General features: G+C 37.9%; 1 pseudogene; it reads right to left on the reverse strand.

The window, feature by feature from the left end:
* The window catches only part of LOC110565178 (importin subunit alpha-1-like), a 48755-nt pseudogene extending 36621 nt beyond the window's left edge, over window positions 1-12134 (reverse strand).
* Window positions 12135-12473: the final 339 nt, after the last annotated feature.

Consider the following 12473-nt stretch of genomic DNA (forward strand, 5'->3'; position numbering starts at 1 on the left):
CTGAAGCATCAACCAAGGACCATTCAGGAAGTAGACCTAGGCCTCCTGCAAAGATGTAGCAGATGGGCAGCTTAAGCCTCATATGAGTCCTCTAGTAAGGGATGTGGGGACTGCATTGGACACAGACTCACTTGCCAGCTTTTTGATCACTTGCTTCTGGCAGGACTGCCTTGCCAGGCCATAGGGGAAGAGGACATGTCTGTCCTGAGGCAACTTGGTGATCTTGGATAGATGAGAAAGGAGAAAGGGATCTACATTTTTTTTTGATGGAATAGAGGAGAGGGAAGGGAGATAGGACTGGGAGGAGAAGAGGGATGGGGCTGCAATCAGAATGTAAAGTAAATAAAAATGAAAAAAGAAAGAGAGAGAGAGAAAGAAAGAAAGAAAGAAAGAAAGAAAGAAAGAAAGAAAGAAAGAAAGAAAGTTAACCCATCCCAATTGAAAGACTATTTCTCCAGCTCTTAGCTTTCTTCACTTGCCTGAAGTTCTTCATCTAGGACTGAGGCCTCATAATAGCCTCAGTCATAACGCATATATATTGTTATCACATGGTTAAAGGCAAATGTTTAAGTATAATTTTATTTAGTAAATCAAAATACATAAAAATTTGTAAAATCTGTGAAACAATAAAACAACTCAAGAAGTTGAATGGCCACTGATCAGGTGCCCTTGCTCTGAATTTATTCCTCTTCTTCCTAAGAAAGTAGATTCTGTCCTCTTCAGGTCTTACTATATCCCCCTTCTTTCATAAGAGTCCCTGCACTCTGCCCAAAGTTTGACTATGAGTCTCAGCATCTGCCTCAATACCCTGCAGGTTAACGCTTTTCAGAGGCCCTCTGTCCTGTTCCCTGTTTTCTCCCTCCGATGTCCATTCTCTTTGGCTTTCTGAATGGGGATTGAGCATCTTACCCAGACTCCTCCTTCTTGATTAGCTTTCTTAGGTGTACAGATTTTAGTATGTTTGTCCTATGTTATATGTCTAATATCCACTTATGAGGAGTATATGCCCTGTGTGTCTTTCTGCTTCTGGGATACCTCACTCAGGATGATCTTTTCCAGTTCTCAGCATTTAAATTTCATGATTTCCTTTTTTTTTATCGCTATTCCATTGTGTAGATGTACCGCAATTTCTGTATCTATTCCTCAACTGAGGGTCATCTGCAAAAGACAGAATTTCCACAAGGAAAGCAACAGATCCAAAGAGTCTGGGCACAGGGGTCTTTTCTGAGACTGATACTCCAGCCAAAGACCATTCATGGAGATGGCCTGGAACCCCTGCACAGAAGTAGCCTATGGCATTTAAGTGTCCAATTGGGTTCCATAGTAATGGGGACAGGGTCTGTCTCTGACATGAACTGAATGGCCTGTTCTTTGATCACCTCCCCCTGAGGTGGGAGCAGCTTACCAGGCCACAGAGGAAGACAATGCAGCCTCTCCTGATGAGACCTTATAGACTATGATCAGAGGGAAGGGGAGGAGTACCTCCGTTATTAGTGGACTGGGGGAGGTGCACAGGTGGGAAGGAGGAAGAGAGGATGGGGTTGGGAGGGGAGGAGGGAGGGAGGTACAGAGAGGATACATAGAATAAACTGTAATTAATAAAAATAAAAATAATTTTTAAAAAAGAAATTAGATTCTGGTGAAAGACATCAGTCAAGATGAGGGACTCCAGTGGGAGAGAGAGCAGAATGAGAGATAGGGGTGGGGGATTGAAGACAATTTAATTTCTTCATATAACTGTGTGAAAGTGCCAAGTATTAAAAATGGGAAGAGTGGTTAACTTCTGTATTAGTGCAAACAAATTATATAAAGGCTCAAAGAATAAAGTTTTAGGTGTCATCCACCCAAAGAGCATCAGACCCGTCCGATACCTTTTTCTCAGAGGCGGACCTGGGGCATCAACCCACATGCAATCAGACATGCTCTTCTCTGGGTCGAAAGCGGCTGACCCTGAGTGCAGTGCTTAGCCTCGCATCCTGAGCGTATCATTTTAGCTTTTTATGGTATCCAACCATGCTTGGGGAGAATGTCCTACTTCAATGGCTGTAAAGGCCTGAATGATCATGGCTGCATCACACTGTTGTGAGACTCTAATCTGCTCTCTGTCACGAACAACTCCACATTTGGCTAAGGCCGAGGATCTGGCTTGCTTCCATGTATGTGGACCTATCTGCATTGCCCCCGTGGCACACCTGGGTTGGCTACCCAGAGGCTATTTAAGCTGTGGGCTGGCTTTCCCCGGGGTCCGAGGATTGTTCAATGTTCCTGAATAAACTGCATTGAAAAAAAAAAAAGAATAAAGTTTTGAAGACAATATTATGTAAGAAATACTTATAATATTAAATCAAGCTAGAGACATAACAAAGTCAATATTATTATAAAATATGTTAATGGAAGTTTTAATTTTACTTAAAATGTCTCTTAGTAGTCTTCATCTCAATTGACTGAATAAAATTCTGTTTTATGAGTATGCATTCTAGGTGTATATTCTGTCTTCTCTTGTGTCATGTGAGCTACCTTTTCCAGGTATGCAAAGACTTTGATTGCTCCATATTTAAGAAAGGTCTTTTGTCTTTAATATTTAAAGAAGAGAAATTTAAATCATACTAGTAGATTTGAGAAACTAAAAAATAATTAGGGAAACATCCAGCTTAGAAGTCCTATCAGTGTGAAATAGTGCATCTGGCCTTCACTGTCACACTTTCACAGGGCAGGTACACAATAAATCTAAAAGGTAAACAGACATGGAAGGAAAACAAACTAATCAGGTCCTGTTTTAAATACATTCTGGTTTAAATACATTATTTGACTTTCTTTCTCTTTAAACATTGAACCATGATGCAAAGTTTAGTTTGATATCACTATACATTTATAAAACATTATGTGTTGGAGCTGGAGAAGTGGCTTGATGGTTCAGAGCACTTGTTGTTCTTGCAGAAGACAAGGCATCATACTCAGCACCTATGTGGTGGCTCACAATCATTAGTTCCAATTCCAGAGGATCAATACTCACTTCTGACCTCCACAGGTACCAGGCATGCATTTGATGCACACAACAGACAGACAGACAGACAGACACACACACACACACACACACACACACACACACAGAGAGAGAGAGAGAGAGAGAGAGAGAGAGAGAGAGAGAGAGAGAGAGAGAGAGAGAGAGATAGGAGGCAGAAGTCCATACACATAAAAAAGAAAATAAATACAAAATTTAAAAATGAAAGCATACATACTAGCGTTCTTCAAATTCTGTTTCATGGACATTTCTCTTCATCAGCAATGCAAGTTACTGTTTTGCATTTCTTTCTCTTCCAGTGAATTGCAGTCTTTTGTAAAACAGGACAAGTATTTATGGTTCTTGCACTTAAAATAAAATAGACACAGAGGTTGTGTAAGAAGAAAAGAAAATTCCTTCTTTTCCATTCCTTCTCCTAAAAATAATTCTTGCTATACTTTGAAGTTTACATAAGCTATCTCATTCTTATAGAACCTATTCAATGGTGAGTATGCTTCTGCCAGCTCCCTCCTAATTTATTAAGACCACAAGATTACTGTATCAAGATTTCTATCAAGCTCTTTCTAAGCAGAAGGTGACCTCCAATCTTTCTAATGTGGACTGTGGAGGCATTTGGGATAGAGAATATTAGAGCCAAATGAAATCTTGAAGTGTTGTAAAACATTTGACCAATCATCAAAAGCAGTGAAGGCATTCTGCCATTTTATATAACATGGTAATTGTTTAAATTTTGGTCAAATTTGTGTTGCATCCAGGTAAACTCATCAAAAGTTAAAATGTCTGTATCTTATTATTGTAGTCTAACAAAATGATCATTCATTGCTGGGTAGATGAATCCAGCCTTTTCTCATGAGCGTAAATTACTTCATAATTTGCATGAAAGCAGTTATAAAAAAGCAACATGTAAATGATCCTATTAAATTTTATTTTTCTATAATTATGAACAGATACTGTTTTAATAAAATACATAATAAAATATGATCTTATTTGTGACATTTAACAAGAAATACTTTTTCCAAAACAAGTAGGAAATTATTGCAAACCTAGTGAAATGTTCCTAAACACCCCATATCCAGTTCACCAAGAACTATTTATTAGTGGTTGTCATAAGGAATCTGTCTAAATAAAGAATTGAAGTTATTTCATAAAAATCCATATTTTATGGAGTAACACATTTTTCTTTAATGATATTTTTTCAGTCCTTGAGTCCCAACCATATCATTAAATTAGTGAAATGGCACCTAACATATTCTGCCATATTCATAGACCACTGTCTTTCTCAGCCATCATCAGAGACGCTTCCTCATGTAGTAAATGGGAACAAAGACAGAGACCCACAACTGCACAATGTGCAAAGTAAGAAGCCTTGGGAAACTCAATCCTAGAAGGAATGTCACTACTGAATTCCTCCCCTCAGATTTCAGAGAACTCTGAAGACATGAAGGCAGAAATATTGTAAGAGCCAATGCAGATGGAAAGAACAAGGAAATAAATCTTTCAAGACACAACTGGATGGATACACATATGAACTCACAGAGGCTGTGGAAACGTGTACAGACCCTACACAGGGCTAAGCCAGATGGTGTTCCCGTGCTGAGAGGGAAAGTCCATAAAGGCTCCATCCCTAACCCAGATACTTTCTCCAATTGATACCACTGGCAAAGAACAAATAGTGTTCTTACAAACCACACTCTTAAGGTCCATCCCCAATAGTAGATGCTCAACACAAAATAAACTCAATGGTACTTTTGAAGTATTTTGTTTGTTTTGTTTTACAGAGAAGTTGCTTATATACTATGGTTTCTGGTTTGTGTTTCACAGTGATTTCTTTCTCTCTCTCTTTGTTGTTGCACATGTGTTTCTATACAAAAAGTATACATGTACACTTTTGTAATCTGAACGTTTGTGTTTTTCTTAAGTTTGTTTATTTATATATTTATTTATGTATTATTTTACATTCCAAGGGTGCCCACCCATGTTCTCCTTTCAGTCTCTCCATTCCTCTCTTCCTTGCCCTCTCCCTTTCTCTCCCCTAGAAAAGGAGAGTCCCTTTCCCTCATATTAACACTCCCCAGCACAAGAAGTCACATCAGGACTGCTCATATCTTCAAGCCCTGAGACCAGGCAAGACAGCCCTGACAGGGTGAAGTTATCCAAAAGCAGACAATAGAATCTGTGTTAGAAACAGCCCCACCTCCACCCCCTACTCATCAGGCATCCCATATGAAGACCAAGCAGCACAGCAGCTAAATGTGTGCAGGGGGCCTAGGTCCAGACCATGCATGCTCCTTAGTTGATGTCTCAGTCTTTTAAAGTCCCCAAAGGACTGGATTAGTTGTCTCTGTTGGTCTGCTTGTGAGATTCCTGTCCCTTTCAGGTCCATCCATCTTTCCCCCAACATTTCCACAGGATCTCCAGAGCTCTGCCCCATGCTTGGCTGCAAGTCCCAGCATGTGTCCTCATCTGCTGTTGGCCAGAGTCTCCTAGACTACAGTCAAGTTATACTCCTGTTTGTAGGCATAGCAGAGTATCATTATTAGTGTCAGGAGCTGGCTCTCTACTGTGGGAAGGGTCTTAGGTTGGGCCAATTATTGTTTGGACTTTCCCTCTATCTTTGTTTGCTTGTTATCCCTGAACTACTTGTAGGCAGGGTAATTTTTGGATCACAGGTTTTATCGGAGGGTTGTTCTTCCCCTTCTTCCGCTAGTCCTAACTTGCTAATGTGTGTTTGTGTGTGTGTAGTGCTTTGTGAGGGTCTAATTTTTCAATTTGTTCTGCTCTATTCTGGATGTTTTTTTTATAAACATCATCATAACCACCGTGACCGCCATTATAATCATTATTATTTAGATGCTTGCTTTTTCTTCATTAATTAATTTGTTTATTGTAGATTGAAATCACAACCCCACTCCCTCCTTTCCTCCCAGCCCCATCCTTCCAATCACTCCCCCATCACTCCCTTCCTGATGGAACTAAGTGTTCCCTGGACTAAGTGACTACTTACCCTGGAACTAAGTGTCTACTCTTTCAAGGCAGCTCTGCTAAGAAAGTGAGATCCAGATGGACTCAACAGAGTCCAAGTCAGAGACAGCCTCCCTCCCCTCCCTGCTCCAAATGTTAGGGGACCCACTTGAGGATCAAGCAGCCCATCAGCTTGGTCCATGAATGTTCAACTATTTGTCCAAACAATGTTGATTTCTTTACAGGTGAAATGACATGCCATTGGAATTCAATGCTGTTTGTCTAGACAAGCAAATTTGTATTGAGTCACATACATTTTTCCATAACTCTTGTTTGTATATATGTTATAGAAAATATCAGTTTGTCACAGTGTCTCCAATTCTTACCATATGACTATTCTCTACCTTCTTCCTTTTCTTGCCTGTAATCTCCACTTGAACATGCAAATGTTTTGCCTGGTATTAAGTATGTACCTAAATTTAAAATCTAAAATGTAACTACTTCTTTATATAGGTATCCATGTTTAAGGACTGCTGTACTATAATTATAGGTACAATGACTATAATCTGAATTTCACAGTGCTCTTCTTAGTCTTATAGACAGTATTTGTTCTCAAATTTTGTTAGGTCAGCCCATTACTAGTCTCTCGCACTCTTCAGAAATTTTTCTTTAGTCATATGCAATAAATAAGAATATGTTCTCACATTCTGTCTCCTATCTTCCAATTGCAACCTCCTTAAAATTTTTTTAATTATGTTACATTAAATTTTACTACTCATGCTACAAGTTATGTAGATTTGACAGACATTTAATATCTTCCTATTTAGCCTGAAACAATGCTACAAAACATATTTATATCCCAGACAATCTCTTGGGTCTCACAATGCTCAGATTTTTCACATACTCGAAACCCTTTGCAGTTGATATCACTTTAAGTGTCTTCATTGTTTTGTTTTTCAGAATGTTATGTGATTGATATCATACAGGTGCAGCTATTACATACTGACTTCTTTTACTTAGTTTATGTGTCTAAGATACTTCTATATCCTTTGCATAGTGATAGATGATTTTTTCATACAGACAAATGATAGTCCACACACTGACTCCCATTCTGTTTCTACACAGCTATGAAAATTTGATTTGTTCCAGTCATTGATATTACGAATACCACGTCTATAAGCACACATTTGCATGATTTTGTATAGGTTTGAGCTTTGAAGTAAGTTAGAAGTATTACAGGTTAATGGCAAAGTAAGATTGACTAGTTTTATAAGTATATGAGACTTTCAAATTTACTTCTTTCCTTTCTGCTCTTCCTCTGTGACCTCTCTTTTCCCTTGTTTATACTCTTCTTCCTCATTTTTAAAAATTATAAAGTAGAAGGCAGTCACTGATGTTAATCATAATTTGCCCATTGAATGTATTTTCTTTATATATAACCATTATGTTAGGATTTGTCTATTTAAATCATCTGAGTTTTAAGAATCATTTGAATTCATTTGACTGCTTTTAAACTTTTATGCTTTACAGGAAATCATACAGTTTGTTTTCTACAGTACTGCAATATGTGTTGTAGGTTGTCTCCTATAGACATTTGTTGATCACTAAAAATTAATGGCTGCCATTATGATTGGAATGTGACAGAGGCCTCATCAAAATTGATATCTTAAAATACTGATTTCTGACTTGTGAATATGGACTATTGTTTAGGAATTTTTTAAATTTTTTAATATTAGTTACAGTTTATTAACTTTTTATCCCAGCTGTACCCCCCTCCGTATTCCCTCCCAATCCCACCCTCCCTCCCTCATTTCCTCCTTGCACTGAGGAAACAGAAGCACACAAAACGCTGAGTTCTAGTCAATTCTGGTCAGTCAGTTCCCTGGAGTCAGTGAGTTGAGAGGCAGTGCAGTGGAGTGAGTCAATGACAGTTCAGTTCCTGGGATTCAGAGGCAGTTTTACCAGAAAAGTTTTATAGAGACAATTTGTAGAGAGAACAAGCTAGACACAGGTGAAGACAGAAAGAGCTAGAGAATGAGAAGGAGCCAGAAAATTAGACCATATTGCCAAAGTTAGTATGAGGCCAAGCAGAGAAATTCAGTCAGAAGCTCAAGAAAGGCAATTTGAATCAGTGAGCTTGGAAAGAACTTTGAACCATAACAGCTGAGTTTAATAAGCCAGCCAGAATGCAGAAAGAGCTAGAAAGGGTGATTTTACTCATCAGTAAGTCTCAAAGGCTGAAAACATTCTAGGCCTTAATTAGGTTAGGTTAGGTTAGGTTTGGTTAGATTAGATTAGATTAGATTAGATTAGATTAGATTAGATCAGATCTAGATTAGATTGAATGGAGGCTGGAAGATTCCAGGACTAGGTCTATGTTGGCAGATAAGGGCCATTAAGCCTCCAACATGACAATTAAATCAGGTGAATATAAATAACTTTTACAGACTATTAATTTATTATTATAGTAAATTTGTTTGGAGTTGAAAAAAGGCAATTTGAATCACCGTTTGGAAAGAAGTTTGAACCAGAACAGGTGAGTTGAACCAGCCAGCCAGAATGTAAAAAGAGCATACAGATCATCTATCTACTTCATTTTAAGTAGTTATAGTTTATGAAGGGAGTACTATGATGACTATCATTGCTTACATGTTCAAATTCTTAATTTCAACTACAGTGAGGTAATTTGACCTGAATATACCTTTGTATCTTGTGTTCTTACATTCCATGTATTAGTTCTTGGAGATGGTTGTTATTATATTTTTCACATTGTTTTGTAAGTTATCTCTGTAGGAGATTGTTTGAAAATGGAAACCTTCCCTATTTCTTCTTTTCTAGCATGTGCTCTTCCTACTCCATTTTCTTGACTTTTTGTATGAGCCAAGAATTAAAGTGAAATGTTTAATGAGACTAGTGACACAGGGTCCTTACACTCTTTCCATATTTTTCAGTTTGCTATGGTAAAACATAATTTTAGCATCAAAAAGTCCAGTATCACCTAAGGGATACATCTTTTGGACTTGTTAATCAGAGAGACCTACAAGACCCTAAAATAAAATAAAATAAAATAAAATAAAATAAAATAAAATAAAATAAAATGCAGACTATTGGCACTGTTCTTCATTATCTGCCAATATTTGATGGTTAGGTTATATTGTTAATGATACCTCACACTTCAGTCACAGGACTCAGAGAAATCACACTGGTACTGACCGGAAAGCCTGTAACCTTGGGGCTATATATTATAGTCCAAAAAGGCAACTTACTAGGAAAAAAATATTAGCAGCAATCCTAACCAGCTGTAACTGCTGTGAACTGCAATGACAGAGTAAGGTATTCCCAATAGTGCAATAGTGGCATATGAGTACTGGAAAAATCAACATCTTTTTGATTAGCCTAAGGCCTATTGAATATCAGAGAGCTCATGCCTAGTGTATAAATTTAGTCAAGAACCAATGGCCAGATATGTCAAATACCATAGAAGAGAACCTACTGCTAAATTTGCTAAATTTGTATAATATCTGACTGCTTTTTAAATGCTTATACTTAGAACAGTAACCTCATGGAGGCTATCTCCACCTCATCTTTTTCAGCAGACAGAGGTTAAATAGTTTATTTTATTTTTTTTATATAATTAGAGAACCACAACAGACCAGTATACAGAGAATAAGTGACTATGGAGTGTCCATACATAAATGGGACATCTTTAGCACAAACTCTACACTCAAGGCTCAAGGAAATAGTGTAAGAGAATGACTTACTGGACCAATGCAAGATGGTGTCTTCAGAAAGGAAAGTAACAAACTCTTAATAGTATAGTAGCCTGCCCAAGACCAAATCAATAAATATGCCAACAAAAGTGGAAAAAGGTCACAGGACCCCTGTGTATATATGTCACTACATCAAGGGCAATTTATTATAGCCTTGTTTCAATTTTAATATTTCCTTTTGAATTTTATATAAAAGTTCTAGCAATGTCCTTGCAATTCATATGGCTTTCCTGTTAGAGTTACTAAAATATTGTGTTATTTTAAATTCTAGGTGTGGTGAATAATTAAAGCATATGTAATTCCTGTTTTCCTTTTTATTCTTTACTTTTCTCTCAAACAGGCACTTTATTGAAGTCTCCCTTCCTTCCTATCCTCCAAGCCGCGACCCCAATCTCTTCTCTTGCCTAGATCCACTGCCCCTTTATTTCTCTTCAGGACAAGCAGGCCTCCAGTAATATCAACTGAACACAGCATGACGAGATGCAATAAGACTAGCCATATAACCCTGTACCAAGGCTAGATGAGACAAAGCAGTAGGAGAAAAAAGGTCTTACAAGCAGGTGAAAACATCAGAGATACTCGCACTTCCATTGTTAGGAGTCCAACCAAAACCTCAAGTTAAAGAACTTTAGTATGTATGGAGAGGGTCTGGTGCAGACCCATGTAGGCTCCATGGTTTCAGCTTCAATCTTTGTGAGCCTCTATGGGCCCTGTTTAGTTGATTCAATGGGCCCTCTTCTCCTGGTATCCTCAACCCCTCAGGCTCCTTCCTTGTCATCTTCTGTATGTCTTCAACTTCCACTAATATATGGCCTTCAGTTGCTGTATCTGCTCCCATCAGTTGCCAGAGGATGCCTCTGTGATATCAGATGGGATAGACACCTATCCTATGAGTATAACAGAATAACATTGGAAATCATTTCATTGACTTTTTCGTTTGCTGTGTTTGCTTCTACCTTAAGTCTCTGAGCCATCTAGCTTCCAGATCCTGGCAATCTAGGCAATGTGGGGTATGAACTTGCTCTCATGGTGTAAGACTTATGTTAGAAAAGTCATTGGTTGGCTACTCCCACAAGCTTAGCTCCTCCATCACCCCAGCACTTCCTGCAGCCAGAACAGGTTGTGGGTCATAGCTTCTGTATCTGTGTTGAAATCCCAGTCCCATCACTGAGAGCCTAGTCTGATTACAGAAATTGGCTGTTCAAGCTCTATATCCTCTAATAGTACAAGTTTTTTCTAGAATCAACATCACAGGTTTTAGGAATTTCCTCTTCACTGGTTTCCATATCTACCCCTAAATGTCCAGCTACTTCTGTCATATCACCCAGTACTCTTTCCCTCTATCCCTACCTTCCCCACCTGATGTTATTTTAAATTCTAGGTGTGATGTTTAATTAAAGCATATGTAAATTTTGTATTTCTTTATTTGTTTATTCTTGTCTCAGACAATACAATTCACTGAAGCCTCCTTTCTCTCTTCTTCTCCAAGCCCCCACCCCACCTCACTCACCCAGATCTACTGTTCCTTTGTTTCCCTTCAGAAAGAAACAGGCCTCCCAGTAATATCAACTGATCATGGCGTGTTTCCATGCATATCCAACCCTAACCCATCCAGAAAATCTAATATTTCCCCTTCCTAGGAGCTCAGTGTACTCCCTCTAGGCTTGGCCTCTTTATCTAGTGTGATTATCCTTTACTTTACAGCTAATATCCACTTAAAATGAGTACGTAGCATGTTTGTCTTTCTGGGTGAGTTGCCTCAATGAGGATAATTTTTTGATAGTTTTATCCATTTGTCTACAAATTTTAGAGTGTCATTTTTTTCCCTAACACCTGAGTAATACTGCATTGTGTACATATATCACATTTTCTTTATTTATTCTTGAGTTGAGGTATATCTAGGTTTCCATTTTTTGGCTATTATGAATAAATTACTATGAACATAGTTGAGCATCCTACTTTATAGTAGAATGGGGCATCTTTTGGGTATATGCTCAGGAGGATTATAGATGCATCTTTAGGTAAGTTGATTCACAAGTCTCAAATATGATTTTTGTCTCTTTTTTGACATTTTCATGTATCTTTATCTTTTCATTTTTCATTGAAATGCAAGTCATATTTTAATGGAAAATAGGAAGGGAATTTACAGTCAGCAAATCTGCCTCATTTGATAGGATAAATAGTTGTCTTCAAGCAGAAAGTTGGAAGCCCCTGCCTAATCCTGCCTGGATAACCAGGAACCAGAGGCAGTACCATCTAGGGACTCACGATAGAACCAAACACAACTGGGAAAAAATCATATGCTTGAGACCCCTTTCTTCTACTAGGTTGCCACATTCAACCAGGATATGAGGGTTTTGTCTTCTATCTTTCAAGGCCATGTTTGGTGAATATCCCTAGGAAGTTTTCCCTTATTATTATTATTTTTATTTTTATTAAGGGAAACACAGGAGGTAGTGATTTGGGGAAGAGAGGAGGAGGGGCAGTTACTGGTTAGAATGGAGGAAAAAGAAGAAGCAGCTGAGGTCAGAACATAATGTACAAAATAAGAACAAAAGTTTAAAAAAATAAAATATATAAAAAATTAAGTTTACATAAATAAGAATATATCAGGGATAGAATAAGGCAAATATCACAACTTTCTGTTAAAGTCTAAACTGATAATTTCATAATGATAACATTAGTTCCATATAGAAAATGAAATAAATGACAGCAAAATT

This window comes from Meriones unguiculatus, chromosome 3 (assembly GCF_030254825.1).
Source record: "Meriones unguiculatus strain TT.TT164.6M chromosome 3, Bangor_MerUng_6.1, whole genome shotgun sequence".
Taxonomy (NCBI): Eukaryota; Metazoa; Chordata; class Mammalia; order Rodentia; family Muridae; genus Meriones; species Meriones unguiculatus.